The sequence below is a fragment of the Nilaparvata lugens genome, chromosome 13 (assembly GCF_014356525.2).
Source record: "Nilaparvata lugens isolate BPH chromosome 13, ASM1435652v1, whole genome shotgun sequence".
Taxonomy (NCBI): Eukaryota; Metazoa; Arthropoda; class Insecta; order Hemiptera; family Delphacidae; genus Nilaparvata; species Nilaparvata lugens.
Genome location: NC_052516.1, coordinates 17,200,621 through 17,218,964, shown reverse-complemented (window position 1 = coordinate 17,218,964; position 18,344 = coordinate 17,200,621). Strand labels below are relative to the sequence as shown.

General features: G+C 33.4%; 1 protein-coding gene across 6 annotated transcripts in view; it reads right to left on the bottom strand.

Moving 5' to 3' along the window:
* Positions 1-18,344, bottom strand: part of LOC111045554 (protein tramtrack, alpha isoform) — a 106,790-nt gene that overhangs the window by 65,497 nt on the left and 22,949 nt on the right. For 3 of the 6 annotated variants that reach the window (XM_039439945.1, XM_039439950.1, XM_039439949.1), the window contains exon 1: positions 2,319-2,443. The exons of 1 other annotated variant lie outside the window; for it this stretch is intronic. The gene's annotated coding sequence lies outside the window, so the exon portion shown is untranslated. Of the gene's footprint in view, positions 1-1,471; positions 2,444-18,344 lie in introns of those variants that run through there. 2 more of the 6 variants (XM_039439946.1, XM_039439948.1) reach the window with 2 other exon arrangements.

Sequence of the window (18,344 nt, the reverse complement as noted above, 5' to 3'; positions counted from 1 at the left end):
ACGACGAAAGTCTCAGCTGTTTCAGCCAAGGATGAATTATCCTTTTAATGTCGTTCTGCGAGATTTCACAAGTATGAGACATAGTGCAATAGAATTTTCATATTATAAACCTACTATGTTCCAAATTTCGTGAACATCGTTAGAGCCGTTTTGAAGATCCGTTGAACATAAATAACCAGATATAAATATACAGTAATTGCTCGCTTAATATAATAGGATTTAGGGATTAACATAACTGGAGCATTCCAGAGACACTATTGATATTGCAGAACCGTCAATTTTATGAAATGAAACAACACCGATTTTGTCAATTGCACATGTATTTTTGGTACAGTACCATGGCTTTGTAGCCGCAAAGATGACATCATCCAGCTGACTGATGTGACCTGTTTGATACGAAACCTTGTGAAATTAGCAAAATATGTGTGCATTGATTTCAGTTGGTTCACTTTCAATTCTCCAATAAAATTCATCTAACAAGTGGAATCAAGTAAGAGAAAGCGGGAACCCAATTTGAAGTCATGTGAAGGGGTTTAAAATAATGATAAATACTCTAGATCTAGATATTTAGGGTTGAAAAATATTTGAGTAATAGAATTATAAGGAAAACAAATATTTATTGTTAGAAAACGGAAAACAAAGAATTTTTGGTTTAAAACGGAAAAATTGTAACGGTACATCTCAATCTTTAGATAGAATAAATATCGAGATAACGATGAATAAGTTATTGAATTTTTAAAGTTAGAATAATGTGAATCTGGATTCTAGAAGTGTATGACAGTCAGTTAACTCAAACATCTATCCTTCCTACTAAACAACCAAAAATTCGGTATTTTTGTTCATTATCTAATAGTAACAAAACATTTCAAATAAGTTAATACGAAAATATTTCCATTTAAAAAAAAATCTAAGATTCCTAAAAAATATTTCTACCTTTGAAACATATCATAAAGAACCTTTTAGTTTATGTTGTTCTAATTTTATAGGCAGGATAGAGTGAAATCTAGAACAGAGACCTCCCAATAGAGTATGTACCAAATTATTCAAATTGAGATCTCAAATCCTATATTAAAAACAGTAGAGGGAATATCCATTGCATTATTAGGCTTATACGATAAACATTCCTTCCATTGTTCAAATCCATTGTGCAACTAATAAAATATCAAATTCAGATTTTGAAACAAATTTTAGAATCCAGAAGGAAATTTCTGCTAAATTAATTGGTTAGGTTATAATTGGGATTTACCCTACTCATTCAAGAAATGACATTGAAAAAGATAAAATTTAAAAATGAAAATTAAACCTAACCTAATTTTATTTAGGAATGTGATTTTTGTTTGAAACAGAATATACGTAGGCTTAAAAAAATTATTTCAACAATAAACGCATATTGATGTTGAAAAAAGTAAAATCAGTTCATGCAATTCATTATTATTACGGTAAAAAATACTGATTAAGTTTAATTACTTACGATTTAAAGTCAGGCCATGATTCAAAAGCCTAGACTAAGTTCCTATTTTTTATCAGTTAAGTGATAAGCAATTGACAAGAAAATAAATACACTACTAATTAAGTTTGGAATTAACTCAAGGATAAGTGGGCTACTCAGTTATTTTTGAAGTGGCAGAAAGGAGAAAAGTTTCAATTACTTAAGAAAAATAGATAGAGAATTGAATATTGAGTGTGAAAATAAAACCTGTCCCATTTAATCAGTAACCATGAATCATACAGGTGTTTCACATGATCTCACCAATACGAAACACATAAAAAACTGACATTGTTGATGAGACGAGGACCTGAACGGTTCAAGGATCTATTATCAGTACGAAAACAAATATTATCACCAGGAAACATACCACCGATAAAGATTCAAAAGTAAATTAAAGTAGCCATTAGATTATTTAGTTTCAATAACACTGTAGAACGGAAAAGCGCCCAGCCCTTCCGCCATGTTGCACAATTCTATTTGATTTGCCCCCACCCTGCAACAATCTCAATCCCTCCTTGTTTCATTTAACCCTTTTTAACAATGAATTTTATTGATAAATTACAAAGATATCGCTTGAAATCAAGAATGCCACTTTTAATATTCTGATATTTTGTGTTCAAACTGTGATTGAAGACAGCCTAAACCAGTGATAAGCCGATTCGACTGGAGAAATATATTGATTATTGTTAACGGGGTAGAGATGTCGACGAACCCTACTACGTATTTCCTTCACCACAAATCACTTCAATACACTTTGCTGTTAGCACTTATTCACAAGTAATCACCACAAACTATTAACTAACACTCAAATAAAGCTAACACATCATACCTTGACATGATGAATGTTTTTAACAGTTGAGGGTGGGAATTCAAACACGGATCGAAATTATTCTGTACAAGTTCAGGCCGCCATGTCAGCACTATACCTGGCGCGCCCCTGGTGGTGAAAATAGTGAAACTGATTTCGTCCCCTTGGAAATGGAACTTCACCTCTTGGCGCGTAATTCAAACGTGTAAACATTTCAGACGATATCCTTTCATTTTGAGAATGCGGTGTTCATTTTCTTTTATTCATTAAAATCGCAAAATAACTAAAAAATATAATTCAGCTATATTTGAGTGTATGAATATAAGACAGTTATATTTGAGTGATAATATGCTAAGTATCGCTATATCGCTAATAATACAATCTTCCTATTATTTTTAAAAATATAGGAATCAATCCTGTTTTAAAAAACATTGTAGGATTTTTAAGATTCTTAAAAAAGCTTAAAATGATAAAGGAATTTATTCTACATTAGTTTGTCGAAATCTACAAAAAATTAAATTCACTTTCAAGAAAAAAATGCCATGGAAGTTTTGAACTCAAACAGAAGTAATAAAGAGATAAACTTCAATATAATAATAAGAGATTTAATTTCAATATAGTATTATCCGGGTAGGTAGTACGTTTTTGCTTTTCAAATTTGAATTTCCTTGAATAAACTGCAGTTGTAAGTAATTGCTTAAAATAATGAGAGAAGGATTCTATTTTAGGAATTTATTTTCAAGTACCTATCATCATACCTCAAGTGAAAATTTTCACCAAAAATTGCATTAAATTATCATCTAATTTCATGCTTGTTGATTGTATAATTATTCTAGGTTTCAAAATTCTCTGGTAATTTATTATAGTACAGTACAAACTTTGTTGATTGTATAATTATTCTAGGTTTAAAAATTTTCTTGTAGTTTTGGTATAGTACAGTAACTTTTATTTTTGATCAGAAAGTACCACGGCTATTATGTTTTATTTGTCTTGTTGAGTTGAATTTCTAGTGTAACTAAACATAGGGTTTTCAAGACGGTAGGCCCGGATCCAAACAAGCCGGTTTTATTTTAATTGTTATTAATTTCACGATAACCAATCAGAGAATTCTATTACGAAAAAAGGCTCTCTGATTAGTTCTCGTGAAATTAATAAAAATTAAAATTTAACCGGTTTTTATGCAACCAGCACGTAATATTGAAAAAATAATTTTATTTCCATCTGTTTCCTTTTGGAGTTTCAATTTAATCCTTCGTACTTTAAAATTATTGTTAATTGGGTCTTAATCCTCAAAAATAAAAGATAAACGTTTTTTTCACTAGAGTGCAAGCAATCCGTGAGTTCTGAAAGGGTTGCTGGGTTTATTAATAAACTACTGGTGGTGAATTAGTGTGGAGGGATTTGACTCAAAATAGAACTTGCGTTTTTCAAAAGCTGAAAGGAAGACGATACAAGGGAGAGACGGAGGGAGCGAAAGTGGTAGGGGAAGAAAAACTATGTGGACTATGAATGAAGAGAAGAGAAAAGTGAGAAAATAAGGAATGGAATTGTATCGTTTTTCGGTACTTTACAAAAAACAGAAGAAAAATGGAGGATTTGATTTGTGCCCCCTGTTGCAAAAAGGATTTGAGGATTGGAGAGAACGGGGTAGAGGAATTGAGAGAAAGATACAAAGATTTAGAGAGAGTGTGAGTGAGAGAGATGAGTGCGAGAGAGTTGAAAGAGAGAAGGAGTTGAGATCTTCACAACTTACTACCCGCGATCAAAGTGGAGGGAATATTTGGCTCCTACTTCCCAAATGTGAGCCTCTGCCAACATTCCCTCTGGTTTCTCTCTCTTAACTCTTCCTCACTCACTATCTCTCTCATTCTCTCTCTCACCTCTTCTTCAATTCGTTCTCTCGGTACACGAGCACACACGCACTTACAAGAAGAGAAGCAGAAGGAGAGAGAAAATCGAAGTATTGATTGTTTTGTTGCTTTGAAAAAGACGGGTTACAGTCCAGGGTAGAATCGAGAGTTTGGCTTTCGTTGGGGAAAATATTCTAGAAACTGATTCTCAGAATCCAATGGTGAATATTAGGAGAAAATTTTCTCACTCATTTCCTTGACTGGTATATCAAAATGGATTTCCAAGTATTCAATAATAATTTTATTGTTTCATCATATAAATTTTTGGGATAGCTTCATTATTGTAGACTTTAATAATAATGTGTAACGAATCCGAATATTTTGTTCAATCATAGCAGAGAGAATTTAACCACGATAAAGAGTATTAGGCCTATTTATAGATCGATAAATCAATCTGAAATAATAATTAGGCTAATCTTTCTTCTAAATTGAATTATCTTAGAAATTTGGATAACTAAACTGAGAAACCAGCTAAATAAGACAATAAGTCATTATAATAATATTCATATTTAAATCCATGATGATTGATGAAATAGGATTGTTCAAACTTATTGTATTTTTGTATGAAGATGACTGAATAATATCAATCCGCTCTCTATTCAATTTCAAAATTATATTATATTTTCAGAACAGTGAAAGTATTCATAAATTTATTTCCTCCCATTCATTGAAAGGTATCACTCTCTCTCTCTCAATCTCATTACAATCCATTCCGGAAGTTTGATAACCAATTAATTATGTTTTAGTTCGAACTAAACTCTGAATACATACTTGATTATATCAATGCTTATCTTCTCAATTCAGGTTTGATTTTTTCATTTGGAATAATTTTTTATGTTCTCACTATATTGTGATACGAATAATATTTAATAAAACAGAATAAAAATCTTAAAGCACCCTTTATTTAAAAAAAAAATAAAAATATTTCAAAGTTGAAATATTTTAACGATTTTTAAAAATAAGGGGTTCTTTAGGATTTTTATGTTGTTTTATTAATTTAAAAAGTAGCCCGTGTGAATGAAGTGTTCTTTAAAGAATATTTTTGTACGAAAGAAACAAAGAAACTTTTTTTCGCCAAAATACAAAATCACTAGAAAATATTTCCAATTAGTAATACAATAATAATTGAAATATACATAATCAAATCATAGAAATGAAAAGTTTGTCAGTTTCTTCTTTCTGTCTTTCAAAGGCGATTTATGAAATTTAACCACAACATGCTTAAACCATCCCAATATTGTTAATCCCCAATCATTCATGAAACTTTAATGAAAACCCAAGATTTTTTTGTAGCGAAATTTCTTGAGACTCAAAACTTTTGAACATACTTTAAACACAATAACTTGACTTCAGAATATTCTCATTGAAAAGTCTATTATTCCCCATTATAACATTTCTATTACACGTTTCCATTCTCTCAGGCGTTCTCCCGCATAACCCTGTGCTATCAGGAACTTGCGCTCTCTTCCTCTCGTTACCCTCTCTCACTCCTCCCAACTTCCTTTCTGATGACCCTCTCTCTTCCGTTCACAAATCTTCTCAGTTATTCTCTCTCTCAGCCAGTCCCTTATCAAGGAGTGAATGCCGGGTTGGGCCCGTAAACTCTTCTTCTCCTCTTAAACTTCCCCGTTATTTTACAGCTGAAGTGAGAGAGAGTGAGAGAGAGAGAGAGTTTGTCGGTGACCTCTTTTATTTTTCCAGTAACTGTGTCCTCTCTTGAGTGTGTGAGATTCACTTTCAACCACTGTCAGCTTCCCCTATAAATAGTATCGTAGCTTTCCATTTAACTAATGCTGACAGAGAAACGTGAATCTGAGCGCGGTAACTGACTTACACAGGGTGAATGGCAGAGTCTGTAAAAATGTTGACAGTGTAGGTACACAGCGTGTCCCAAAAGTAGACTGCAATTTGACAACCTTTGAAGAAAAATAGAGTAAAAAGCTTGAAAACTCTTGAATTCGAGACAAATGTTGGTTTGTTAACTTCTATTATTTTATTCAATATGATGGAGTGTTTATAATCCCACATTTAATAAATGCTAGAGTGTAGAGTGTTCCCATATTCTTCAATAAATTTATATGGAGTTACTAGTAGCTTTTTTAATTTTTTATTACTTGACAAGTTTCATAATAATGTTTTTTGATTCATACAGTGTGTTCAGGCGAGACTTGAATAAGATTTATGTTTGTTGAGTTTTGTCTTTTTTATTCATTTTCTCTTTTTTCCTTTCCTATGTTTTTGGTATGGTTCTGTTTTTCCTATATCTTCTGGTTTCTTGGTTCTATGGCCTGCTGTCATTTTAGGTGATTGTTGTGTCTTTGATCTGGATGGCCACAATGGAATTAATTTTGGGAACTCTTTTGGTAATATTGTTGCTTCACAGCCTTTATCATTTTAGTTTATACTATTGGTGTTTCCAGTTTAATTGCTCTTATTTCTACAATAGATTCATGCCAATAGTTGTCCTACTAACATAATTATCTTTACATATTATATTAGTGTTTTTAACTATAAGTTTCATATTTGCAAAGTTCCCATTATTCTCTTTTCTTTGTTTCTTTTTTCTTTTCTTCTTGAATTCTTCGGTATTAGTTTCATACGTCTTTCTTTTTCTTTTATCTGCTACTATAAGTTTCATATTTGCAAGGTTTTCTACTATTTTGTTTGTATCTTATTTTTAGTTTTTTTTTTCTAAAACTCAATAGTATATTAGTTAAGTTATTCTATTTTAAGTTATTTTTAAGTTCATTTTAATGTATTGTTTTTCAAATTGTATGGAAGACAATACTGGGATTCAGTTCCTGGTGCCCTCAAATATGTAAATTTTCAAATAAATAAATAATACATTCTCCATAGACCTATTGTTTCATTTATAATAATTATACAATTCATGTAAATGATTGGGGGACGACCAACAGGCACAGACCAAAACTGTTCCTCACCCGAATTTTGATTGATTCGTATACCAACTTGTTCAAAAAGTAGGTTATATTAATTCTTTCACTATATTCACCAATGAAATCAAATTTATCCACTAATTAACAACACTGTTACAAGAAAATGAATAAATTTTTTTAATAATTGGCGTGACTAGAAAAAGAAATCTTGTTCTCTAGCCACGAGATATTATGAATTTGTGTCCAATTTTCAGTGCAAGCACATAGAAACAAGGAATTTTGAATTTGGATAGAGATATCAAATCAAATTGGATAACAATATCACACTGACAGACTACATGAGACATTAGAATATTGAGGTCCTGTACTTTAAAAAAATTTTGATCCAAACATTGAAAACACAAGAATATTGTGAATCACATTCTAATTGCATCTGTTTTTTTTTGAGTGATTACAATTATTAACAATTACCGTATAAATTCAGGTAATTATACAATAACTTCCTTACTTGTAAAGGTGCGTACAGATTTACGCGCCACGAACATGAGCAATTCACTTTTAATCAGCTGATGCCAAGCGTTTTATATCTGTATCTTACCGTTTCTGTAAAAATATATATATAATCAGCTGATTAAAAGTGAATTGCTCATGTTCGCGGCGCGTATATCTGTACGCACCTTAGCAATAGTAGCTGTTCAGCCTGTTTTCAATACTAGACGTCTCCAGGGTAACTGACAACAATTGATTCCGTTTTGTGTATAAAATCATATCAATCTCAAATTGATAAAAACAATCTAAAAACTTGTAGTACTCTTTATTGAAAACTTTAAAATAAAGGGTACTACAAGTTTTTGTATGGTTTTAATTGATTCGAACAAAAGTTGCTCTTATAAGTGAAGTGATTTTATCAGAATCAAGAAAAGGCTATAGGCCTACTTTTGTTCAAATAGAGAACAATTCCTTGAAAAACCGCATATTATCTATACTTTTGTGGCTTGGGAAAAACCATACAGCCCTCATTCTTCCACCACATATCGCACAGTAGACCCATTCTAGACCTCTATAGAACTGTATATCTTCAAAAATACAATAACCCAATCGAAGCAATTATGATAATATCAGACCCAAACTGATGTTTACAGAACGGTCCTAGCCCACAAAAACCATAATATTTTGACCTTGAAAGATCCCTTCAACCAACAGGTGCTTCCCCGACCTGTTCAGGGTGAATGCACCCCAACCCTTAAAAAGCATCAACAACATCATTTTAAAATGTAGAGACGGAGTTCGTTGACCGAGTGGTTTGTCCTTGAAAAAACGTGTCTTCCTCCCCTAGAGAATATAACAGAGAGAATGAGAAAGAGGGAATTGGTGAGAGAGAGGGTGGGAGTTAGTGGGAGGGGGGGAAAGAGAACCTCCCAGTTAAAAGTTATCTCTTGGGGTGCAGTAACCTTACCTAACCTTCATTTCCCCTCTAAATATATATAGTGAGTGGAGAGATAAAGTCAACCGCCCGTATTTGATAATTACAGCTTTTTGTCGCTTATTCCTCACTCTCACACGCTCTCTCACTCTCTCTCTCTCTGTTGCACGCTCAGCATCCCTCTGGCGTGTGTATCTATTTCGTTATTATTCAAAAGATGCGCTCATGTTTTCAAGGCATCACCAACTCCACAAAAGAAATAATTTTTTGTTGATGGTGTCCATGAGTATTAGGATTAAGCTTTGTCTCTTGTAGAAGGTACCTTTGAAATTCTTGTTTTTACACTTGGGTTTCCACGAGATTTTTGAGAGGAATTTTTGTATTCAGCTTTGATTCTGTATAAGTAGAATCAGAGAAAACTTCTATAATGCTGTATTCTGTGGTAGAATATTCAGATACTAATATTTATGAGTTAATTTATTTACTCATTATAGGCTATATCTAGCCCGGGCAAAATATTTATCTCGGGCCACTCCCGTGTTTCGGATGGACACGTTAAGCCGTCGGTCCCGGCTGCCTAAAAAGCAGTCGTTAGGTCATGTCAGATGCCCTGAAATTGATCAGTTGCGACCTGAAAACTCTGACACCAGACCTGAGCCAGCCAGGTCACTCGATATTATTATTATTATTATTATTTATTTACTTATTGAATGTAGCAAAGATATATAATATTCAGAAAAAACAGGCTATTGCCTAAAACGATGGACTAGCAAACGATGGCAGTCAGAAATGGAAAAATTCTTTATTAGGCGGAGTTAGGACTTTTAAGTCCTCTCTACCACTCAACCTCAACATCTTCTAAAAAAAATCTTCTAATTCTCAATTCTGTATCTGATATTTGATGGGAATTGGATTGAACTATGGGGGATTTGTATCATTCAACTCTGGATTCTGGGACTTAGTATTCATTGGATAGTAAACTATTCTAATTTTTGACTATTGTTAACTATTTCAACTAATGATATTTGACAATAACTGTATTGATAAGTAGAGAAAATGGTTGACTCAGAACCCCAGAAGTCAAAGTTATATCTAATCGCTCCGATAAGCCACGCTCTCTTGGTACTCCCTTTGTAAGGGTGACTGCTGAAATCCAACTTTACCAAGAAACAGTTATAACCTCTACACTTCCTGGTGGTTCGGAACTCACTTATCATTCGTCAGTTGTATCATTCGTTTATTGTAAATCTGTCATCATCCCTCGTTCAGTTACTTTCGCACAAGCCTAGGGCTCGAGTGGGCATCATACTCAACAAACAATTGAAAGAGAATCATTACAATTTCACACAAATGGAGTGTGTCGCTATTGTGTGTTGTGTATTGTGTGTTGCCTGTATTATAATTATAGTGAAATTCATCTTATGAAGTCAGCATCTGATGATCTGATTAACATTGGTTTGATATCCTTCCGTCTATCAATAGATAACACATTAGCTGAATCCTTTTACAACTCCACACCGTTGCCAAATCGTTTTTAGGCTATAGATAAATATTACCAGCTACCAGAATATTGAATCTCAATTACAAAAATTTATCAACTCTGTTGTTTTCCATCACGAACTGCTTATTATTAAATCACTTTTTGCTATTAAAAAGAACGATTAGTAGTCAGGTTTTCAAATACTGTAAATGATTTAATCAATCACTGTGTCAACGAGATCTTTCGGACCAAGAAGATGGCGGACCTGCCGAAAGATCTCGTTGTCACAGTGAGTGATTAATTCATTTACAGTATTGGAAAACCTGACTGCTAGTCGTTCTTTTTAATAGCAAAAAGTGGAAATTTATCAACTCTGTTGTAGACCAGACACTGTGTTTCTAGATAAATATATATACTGTATTTGAATATATTTTCCAATTCAATTTATGCATTCATTTATTAATTTATATTTTTCACAAAGAAGCACTGATTGGGAGAGAAAAACTAAGGATACTCCTTGTACTATTTCTCTCCCAATTTAGATAACATTTTAAAAGTTCAAAATAGGGTTATTATGATTTCACTTAACTAAAATTTAGTCCATTTTCACTCAAAAACAACGAAAACTAAGATTTTTAAATTTTGACAGTTGAAAACAGAATAAAAAACAAAAATATCACACTTAAATCACCATTAATTGGAAAATTTTAAATTTTAAATATTTAAAAAAAAACACTCACTCTTGAGAAATGAGTATTGAGGAAATAAGGATGAGAAATGGCAAATGGAAATTTATAATTTAAAAAAAGAGGAATATTTTTTCTGACCAATAAAATTTATTTGAGATATAATTGATCATTATCATAACAACAGTCAACAATAAATTAATATTGCATCATATATACTGGGTTGACTTGAATCACAGCTATCTACTAGAAAAGTTGGTGGAAGGAAAATAATTGGCAACCATGTCTTCCTCTCATTCCCACTGACTCTAAAACAAGAATCTCACTAAAGTTTTTACAGTCACCAACGTGTATCTAAAACCAATCCTGAACTACTGAATGGAATATCCCCCTTTTTCCGCGTCGCCTAACATGAAAACTCACTACACCATTTTCCTCCCAGAACACTCTGACCATAGAGCTGGAGATATAGGTAGAGTGACCATAGAACTATACAAATATAGATAGACTTACACATGAGCATCGTCATGCTAGAAGAACGACTACGTTCACATTATTAACGGGTGAATAACCCCCGCATAACTTTAATGCCCACCAACTATACAGTAAGCTACAGCCTACAACCAGAGAGTATAGATGTATATAGAGTATATATTGTATATAATCTGTATAATAGAGCACAAGTGCTTTGAAAAAATCCGAGAGTTTCTCCAACCCTAGCATAGTCAGCCAGCTAGAACGCACCTGTCATGAGTGACTATTAAAATCGGGTGCATTGCTTTCATAGTTGTATGGTGCATTATTATAGTCATATACAGCTGGCTCGTAGAGCCAGACTAATAGTTGTAGTAGTAAAAAATTATATTAGGTCCGTCTAAAATGCCTCCCTAATTTAAGAATGTAAATTAGCTTCGGGTAAAAAGGAAGGCAGTTTTCTTGTCTCCAATACTGATAATGCACTTTTTAATAAATCTAGGCATTTATGAAACTCTAAACAGAAGAAAGGATAGTAGAGAAAAGATAGCATTTAATATAGTTATTTGTGCAACTAGTGTGCAAAGTGACAGTTTGCTGCACCGAAAGATACGTTTACGCACGAGCCGTAGGCGAGGGCGGAATGGTTTCTTGAGTGCAGCAGGGAACTTTGCGCACGTATTTCACATTAAATTTTCCCTACAGTTACCATTGAATATGAGAAGTGGTTGATTATGGGTAAAATGATGGCTCAAAACCATCAAATGTTTGTCTGTATTATTTTGTTATTAATTATAACTTTTATTATATTAACATTTAATTTATTTTAAACTTGATAATACAATTGAAAATTAATAATCGATAATCTATTCAAATTAAAAACTACATTAATCCAATCAATTTGAAAATTTGAATAATTTTGAGTAAATCTTAATTTCTAAATAATTTTTCAACCAATCAATTTATGAATGAAAAAAATATTATTTGAAATAATGAATAATGAATAATATTCAAAATGTATAATTTAATGAGTTCTCATTTCTATTTATTTGAAAATCAGGAAAAATATAGATAGAACAAATTTGCATTCAAAATACATGCCAACAATGTCAACAGCTGATTGGGATGGCTGCAAGATAATACGCAAAGTATTAAGAGTACGCAAAGTAATACTTTGCACACTAGAGCGGAAAAGTGATTCTTTGCGTTCTGTAATCAGTGCGGGAATGGTCACTTTTCAAGGTAATTGTAGGAAAAAATAATTGTGTATCACTGAATCAATAAAAGAATAAAGAATGAAAGAAGAGTATGAAGATACAAATAATTATTATAATAATTTCTCTGATTGCCAATGAATTGCAACCAGAGGTGTTTATTGACAAAACATATACATAATTATTATAATATACATACAAAAGTTGCTAATACTATACTTAGTTCTAGTTAAATATGATACCCCACTATGATAATATGTGTCGGGGTGAAACTATATACTATATACTAATAGTTCTAGTATTATTGGTTGAATTGTAGTATTGTAGAATATTGTAAATTGGTAGTACTGGTGAAACATTATACTAGGTCTGTCTAGAAAGCCTCCCTAATTTTAGAATGTAATTTAGCTTCAGCTAAAACGGAAGGTAGTTTTATTATCTCCAATACTCAAAATGTACTAGGCTCGGGAAATATATTCTCACTGTTCAGTCACTGTTGTGTGTGAATGTAGCTTAAATATGAAATATCATGTATGTTCCAAGAAACCTTCATTGATTTTGCATAAACATTTTCCAGTGAAACTACATAGGTGAAACTACAGAAACTATATTACACAGTAACTATGGAAAACTATGGGTAATATAGTTACTGTAGGTGAACCTAATTATTATTATTAGTGTATGGCTTGGATTGTGGGGAGTCCCATAGGGAATTCCATTTCGCCGACATAACCACAATTTCCCATTACGTAAAACTGTGCAGTTATTCTTGATTTTCATATAAATTTTATTTTGGAAAAGTTTCTTCTTTTGGGTGAAACTAATAACATTGAAAAAAAAGCCAGGCTACTTTACATTGTCTCCATGTCAATTTATACTATTTTATGATGAATGAAAATCTTAAGTTTCTAAATTCTTTATTCTATGAATTTTTTATTTAAATTCATATATTTCAGTCTTTTTCTTCAGGGCTACTTTTAATATAAATTAGTAACTCAGTACCCTTTCAAATTATTTTGTCACAATATGTTTCGGTCATTAATGTAATTTTTATAATTATATATTTATACACTGTTATTGCTTTGATTGCCCTAGAAAGTTGATAAAAAAAACGCGGAACGTCGATTAAAGCTGTTTAATTACCACTCATGTCATATATAGCTTTTGGTGGATAAAAATAAATCTAACTCTAACTACAGGTCAACCAAGTCTGATCGTCCATGTAACATAAAATTATTAACAAAGAATCGAATATCAGAATTTGGCCGCCGTAAACCAATTGAAAGCAAATCTCAGTGGATAAAATCGTATGAATGAACAAGTGGCAAGCAAGAGTCATTATCCTACACCTGTTGCTATATATTGGCAACTGGATAGCAGGTTAGAATGGAAGGTACAAGTTCTAGTTCTAGATTACACTAACTATATGTATACTACAAGTATGTACTGGAGTTAGAGGAGAGTGCAGTATACAGAATAGAGGTCAAGTGTAGTATAGTGACTTGCCATACGTCGCATCGTATGTCTATATCTTTATTAGCTATGAAATATTACTGACTGCTGTACTGTACTGTACTGTACCAGAGAAAACTTCTGCACGCAGATTATCCTATTATATTAAGGGAGCAATTTCTGTATATATTTATATGGTTATGTGGTTATATGGTTATATAGGTATATATTTATGTTCAACGGATCTCAAAAACGGCTCTAACGATTTTCACGAAATTTTGAAGATAGTAGGGTTATTATATAAAAATTCGATTGCACTAGGTCTCATCCTTGGGAAAACTCGCTGAACGACATTAAAAGGATAATTCACCCTTGGCTGAAACAGCTGTGGATAGTAAAAAAGTGAGTGAGTGAGTATGTGAAAAATCAAAATATCGCATCCTCGAAATTCATAAGATCACATATAGCCAGCTGTGAAATATATACACGATCATTTTAGAGAATTGTGTTCTGTTTATCAATAAATAAAAATAACGAGCGAAGCTCGGTGCCCCGATATTATAAGATTATTTACTAATATAAGATTATTTTATTAATAAAAACAATATAAAACTTGTAGTACCCTTTTATTAAAACATTTTAAAAACTTAAAAACTATAAAGTAGCACATTTAAGTGAAGTGTGTATTCTATTCTATGACTCACGTGGTTTCATATCTAATAAAACACTGAAAGTCTATAGCTATTAAACTAACTTAAAAAAGGAATCTTGCACAGATAGTGTTGTAAATCTGTGACTGAACAGTGAAAATATATTTGCCGAAATTTCTAATTAAATTAATCTCATAAAGTGAGGGTGAATTTGAACTCATGTGAGGGCATGAACTCATGAACTTTGATAAAAGGAAAGTTAGTAACTTCTTCCAGTAAACCACTCGAGTAGGATGAGTTTTAGGGGAAAGGGGAAGACGATGAGGAGGAGGAGTAGGTGGAGGATGAAGTAGGAGGAGGTGGTAGAGGAGTAGGAGGAGGAGGAGGAGTAAGAGGAGAAAAAGAAATGGCCACCAAAACAAAATCCCAGTTGTGCAGTTGATGATTTGAATACTAAAACGAGGAAGAAGGATTTGTGATGTTTGACAACAACACGACACAAAGTGGGAGAAGAAGTACAGTAGAAACCAAAAGAAGAAGAAGAAGAAGAAGAAAAAGAGAAAGAATGAAGAAACGTTGGGTGCCTAAATAGGGCTAGAGGCTTGGACATGTATGTATGTGCATGTGATTGTGAAGAGTCCCCTGACTTTAAGGCCTACACAAAGTGCTATGGGGATTTGGGGCCCACTGTTGTTTCATCATTATTATTTGTCATAAGAAGTTAAATAGAGGAAGCTCACAAGACACTGAAAGACAGCTGCTGATTGTGATAACGTGTGTGATAAGAGAAATGCAGCAAGTTATTATGCAATAGTGATAACGACTCTAAATTGTGTTGAAAGATATCTCAGATTATAGTCTAGAAGAGTAACTCTTTATAACTGTTATAAAAATGTAGAGAAGCATCATTTCAATAATCCAATTGTCTTAAATTTGGAAATGTAAGGAGCTTCTAAGGTCATAGCAGTCTCTAATAGAGAAATTAATATTAAAAACTCTCTCTAAAAATAAGTCTCGGATAAGTTGAGTAACTGGAAAAATCGAGTCCCGTTGGTTTGGAACCCACCTAAAGTCGTAGGCTCATTAATTTCTCATTCTCATCCTTCCATTCGCACAAGCCTAGAACTTATGAGGGCATCATACTCGGAAAAATATATTCAATAAAGCCAAGATAATTCAATCTATTCAAAATACCATAGAAATGCAGAAAGCAAACTTTTTGATATTTTTAATTTGACCCTATTTTATTCATTATTTGAAAACTATGTTTACAATAAATGTAACAGTTATTATTACAAGAGACTATGAATAGTCCCAATACAACTCATGGAAATAGCATTTTCACGTTATCACTGATACTGATATGTGAAAATCCACCTGGCATTTTCACTGCCTTCTATACGAATGGGCACGATAAGTGACGATCCCGGCTGGAATTAAACAATCGTGGGGCCCATCGACTGCTGAAATATTTTATATCAGGCGAGGTGTTTCTTCAGCTACAAGTGTTTCCACACCAACAAAACCTATACGAAATGATTTCCCCAGAACTTTTTAGAGTCCCCCTCAAGTATTTATTCACTGTGATTAAAGATGATAAGAATAGGAACTGTTTTCCTATTACCTAGAGACACTTTATTCTTCAATTCCACCTTCTATTTCAACTCCAACTCCGAATTTCCATCAGGAAACGACTCTTCAAAGAATATGAACAATAAGTAATCATATATTCTTAGCTGTGACTGACCAAAGAGGCTAAAAATAGGAACTGTTTTCCTATTACCTGAAGACACTTCTATTTTAACTCCAACTCCGAATTTCCAACGTATTCTTCCTAGAATACATCAGGTAACGACTCTTCAAAGAATATGAACAATAAATAATCATATTTCATTAGCTGTGACTGACCAAAGAGGCTAAAAATAGGAACTCTCACCTTTTACCAAGAAGATACCTATTCTCCAATTCCAACTTCAACTACAAATATTATCAACCAATGTTTCCTAGAATGGATCAGAAAACGAATTTCTAGGATAAATATTTCTATTAAAAATTGGAAATATTTCCATTTTCTTAGCTGTGACATTCTGAGACTGTGGCGTTTCTAGATTCTACCTAAATCTTTGGGTGGATGTGACATAATATTCTCTGGCAGCAATACGACACTTGGCACCCCGGAGCTTCCTCCAAATAAGACCGAGCCTCGTAGGAGTGTCGTCCTCTTTTTCGCTTCGAAGACTCATCAAGGTCAACGACCTCTCACGTTTTGGAAGCCACCGGTGTCGAGAGAGAGAATGAGTGTGAGAGGCACACATAGAGAGAAAGAGTGATAGAGTGAGAGACAATGATTGAGAGAGTTTGAGAGAGAGAATGAGTGAGGGCGTGAGTTAGGGTGAGTGGTCGGGGGACAATGAGTGATCGTGAGTGAGAGAGCTGAGAGAGAGTGAGAGGGTGTGTGTGAGAGAGAGTTAGACTGATTGAGAACTGTGGAGGAATAACTAAACGTTGACTGGAAGGGGAAGAAGGATCCTCAACCCTACTCCCGTACCCTTTCACAAGAGTTGGAAGAATTTGTGACAGCTTCCCCCGGCATCAAAATGAGCCCACGGATGTTCTTCTCTTTGATGATTGAAAAGGGAGAGGAAGCAGCTATGATAAAGAGGGAAGAGGCATGAAATGCAACAGCCTCTGAATACTGAAGAACAAGGATGGCTAATCAGATGATACAGAACTTGTTGCGTTGTATGAGCTGTGATGATTCTTGATACGGAGTGTGTTTATTGTTGATACTTGTTGCCATCTTCTTGCTAGGTTCTTTGGATTATCGCTCTAAAGGTGCGTACAGATTTACGCGCCGCGAACATGAGCAATTCACTTTTAATCAGCTGACTTTTTACAGAAACGGTAAAATACAGATATAAAAAAGCTTGGCATCAGCTGATTAAAAGTGAATTGCTCATGTTCGCGGCTCGTATATCTGTACGCACCTTAATGTAGTGCAAGACGAAGGTGATACAGAACTTGATACAGAACTTGTTGCGTTGCATGAGTTGTAGTGATTTTTGATACAAAGTGTGTTGTATCATCATGAATGGAAAAGCGAATTAGCCTACTGTATGTGAAGGAAAATAATCAGACGGAAGTATACAGACAGACTGAGGAAAAATTCCTCCTCACATTACCGAATGCTTCAACGCACAGTGTCGCAGACAAACGACTGTCTGCGTATGTCTGCTCAGGTCGAAGGAAAATAATCAGACGAAAGTTATACCGGCAGACGGAGCAAAAATCCTTCCTCAGGTTATCGAATGCTGCAACGCGTGGTGTCGCAGACAAACGACCGTCTGTCTGCGTATGTCTGCTCACGTCTGCATGCGGACGTTTGATTTTTTTGTTGTTTGCGTTCTCCTTATTTAGTATTGACGCCAACTGTTGAAAACTACATGATATATTATGCATTTCTTGAAAAGAAACAAGTTTTTCTGCAAAATTGATAAATTATTTTGGAAGTGTTTTCCAAACACAAATAGAGTTACCTCCAATCATTCAGATTTCAAAATCCGAGTTCAAATTCAGTTTATGTGCAGAAAAAATACAAGAATGAAAGTTCATATTTTAGTGAAACACGTTAATTTTTTGTACCAAAACCTAAGAAAGTTATAGATTTGCAAAACAACAATCTTTCATTGAAAGAGAAGGTAAAATTCAGACATCAATTGATTAACTATTGTTCCTTGAACCGAACTTATCTTTAATTGAAAAAAAATGAGCTGAAATCTGAAAAATGTCAAAATACTTTTTCAAATAGGACCTCAATCATCAAAGCTAGTAGCTCTCCCAAAAAACTTCAACCACAAAAAT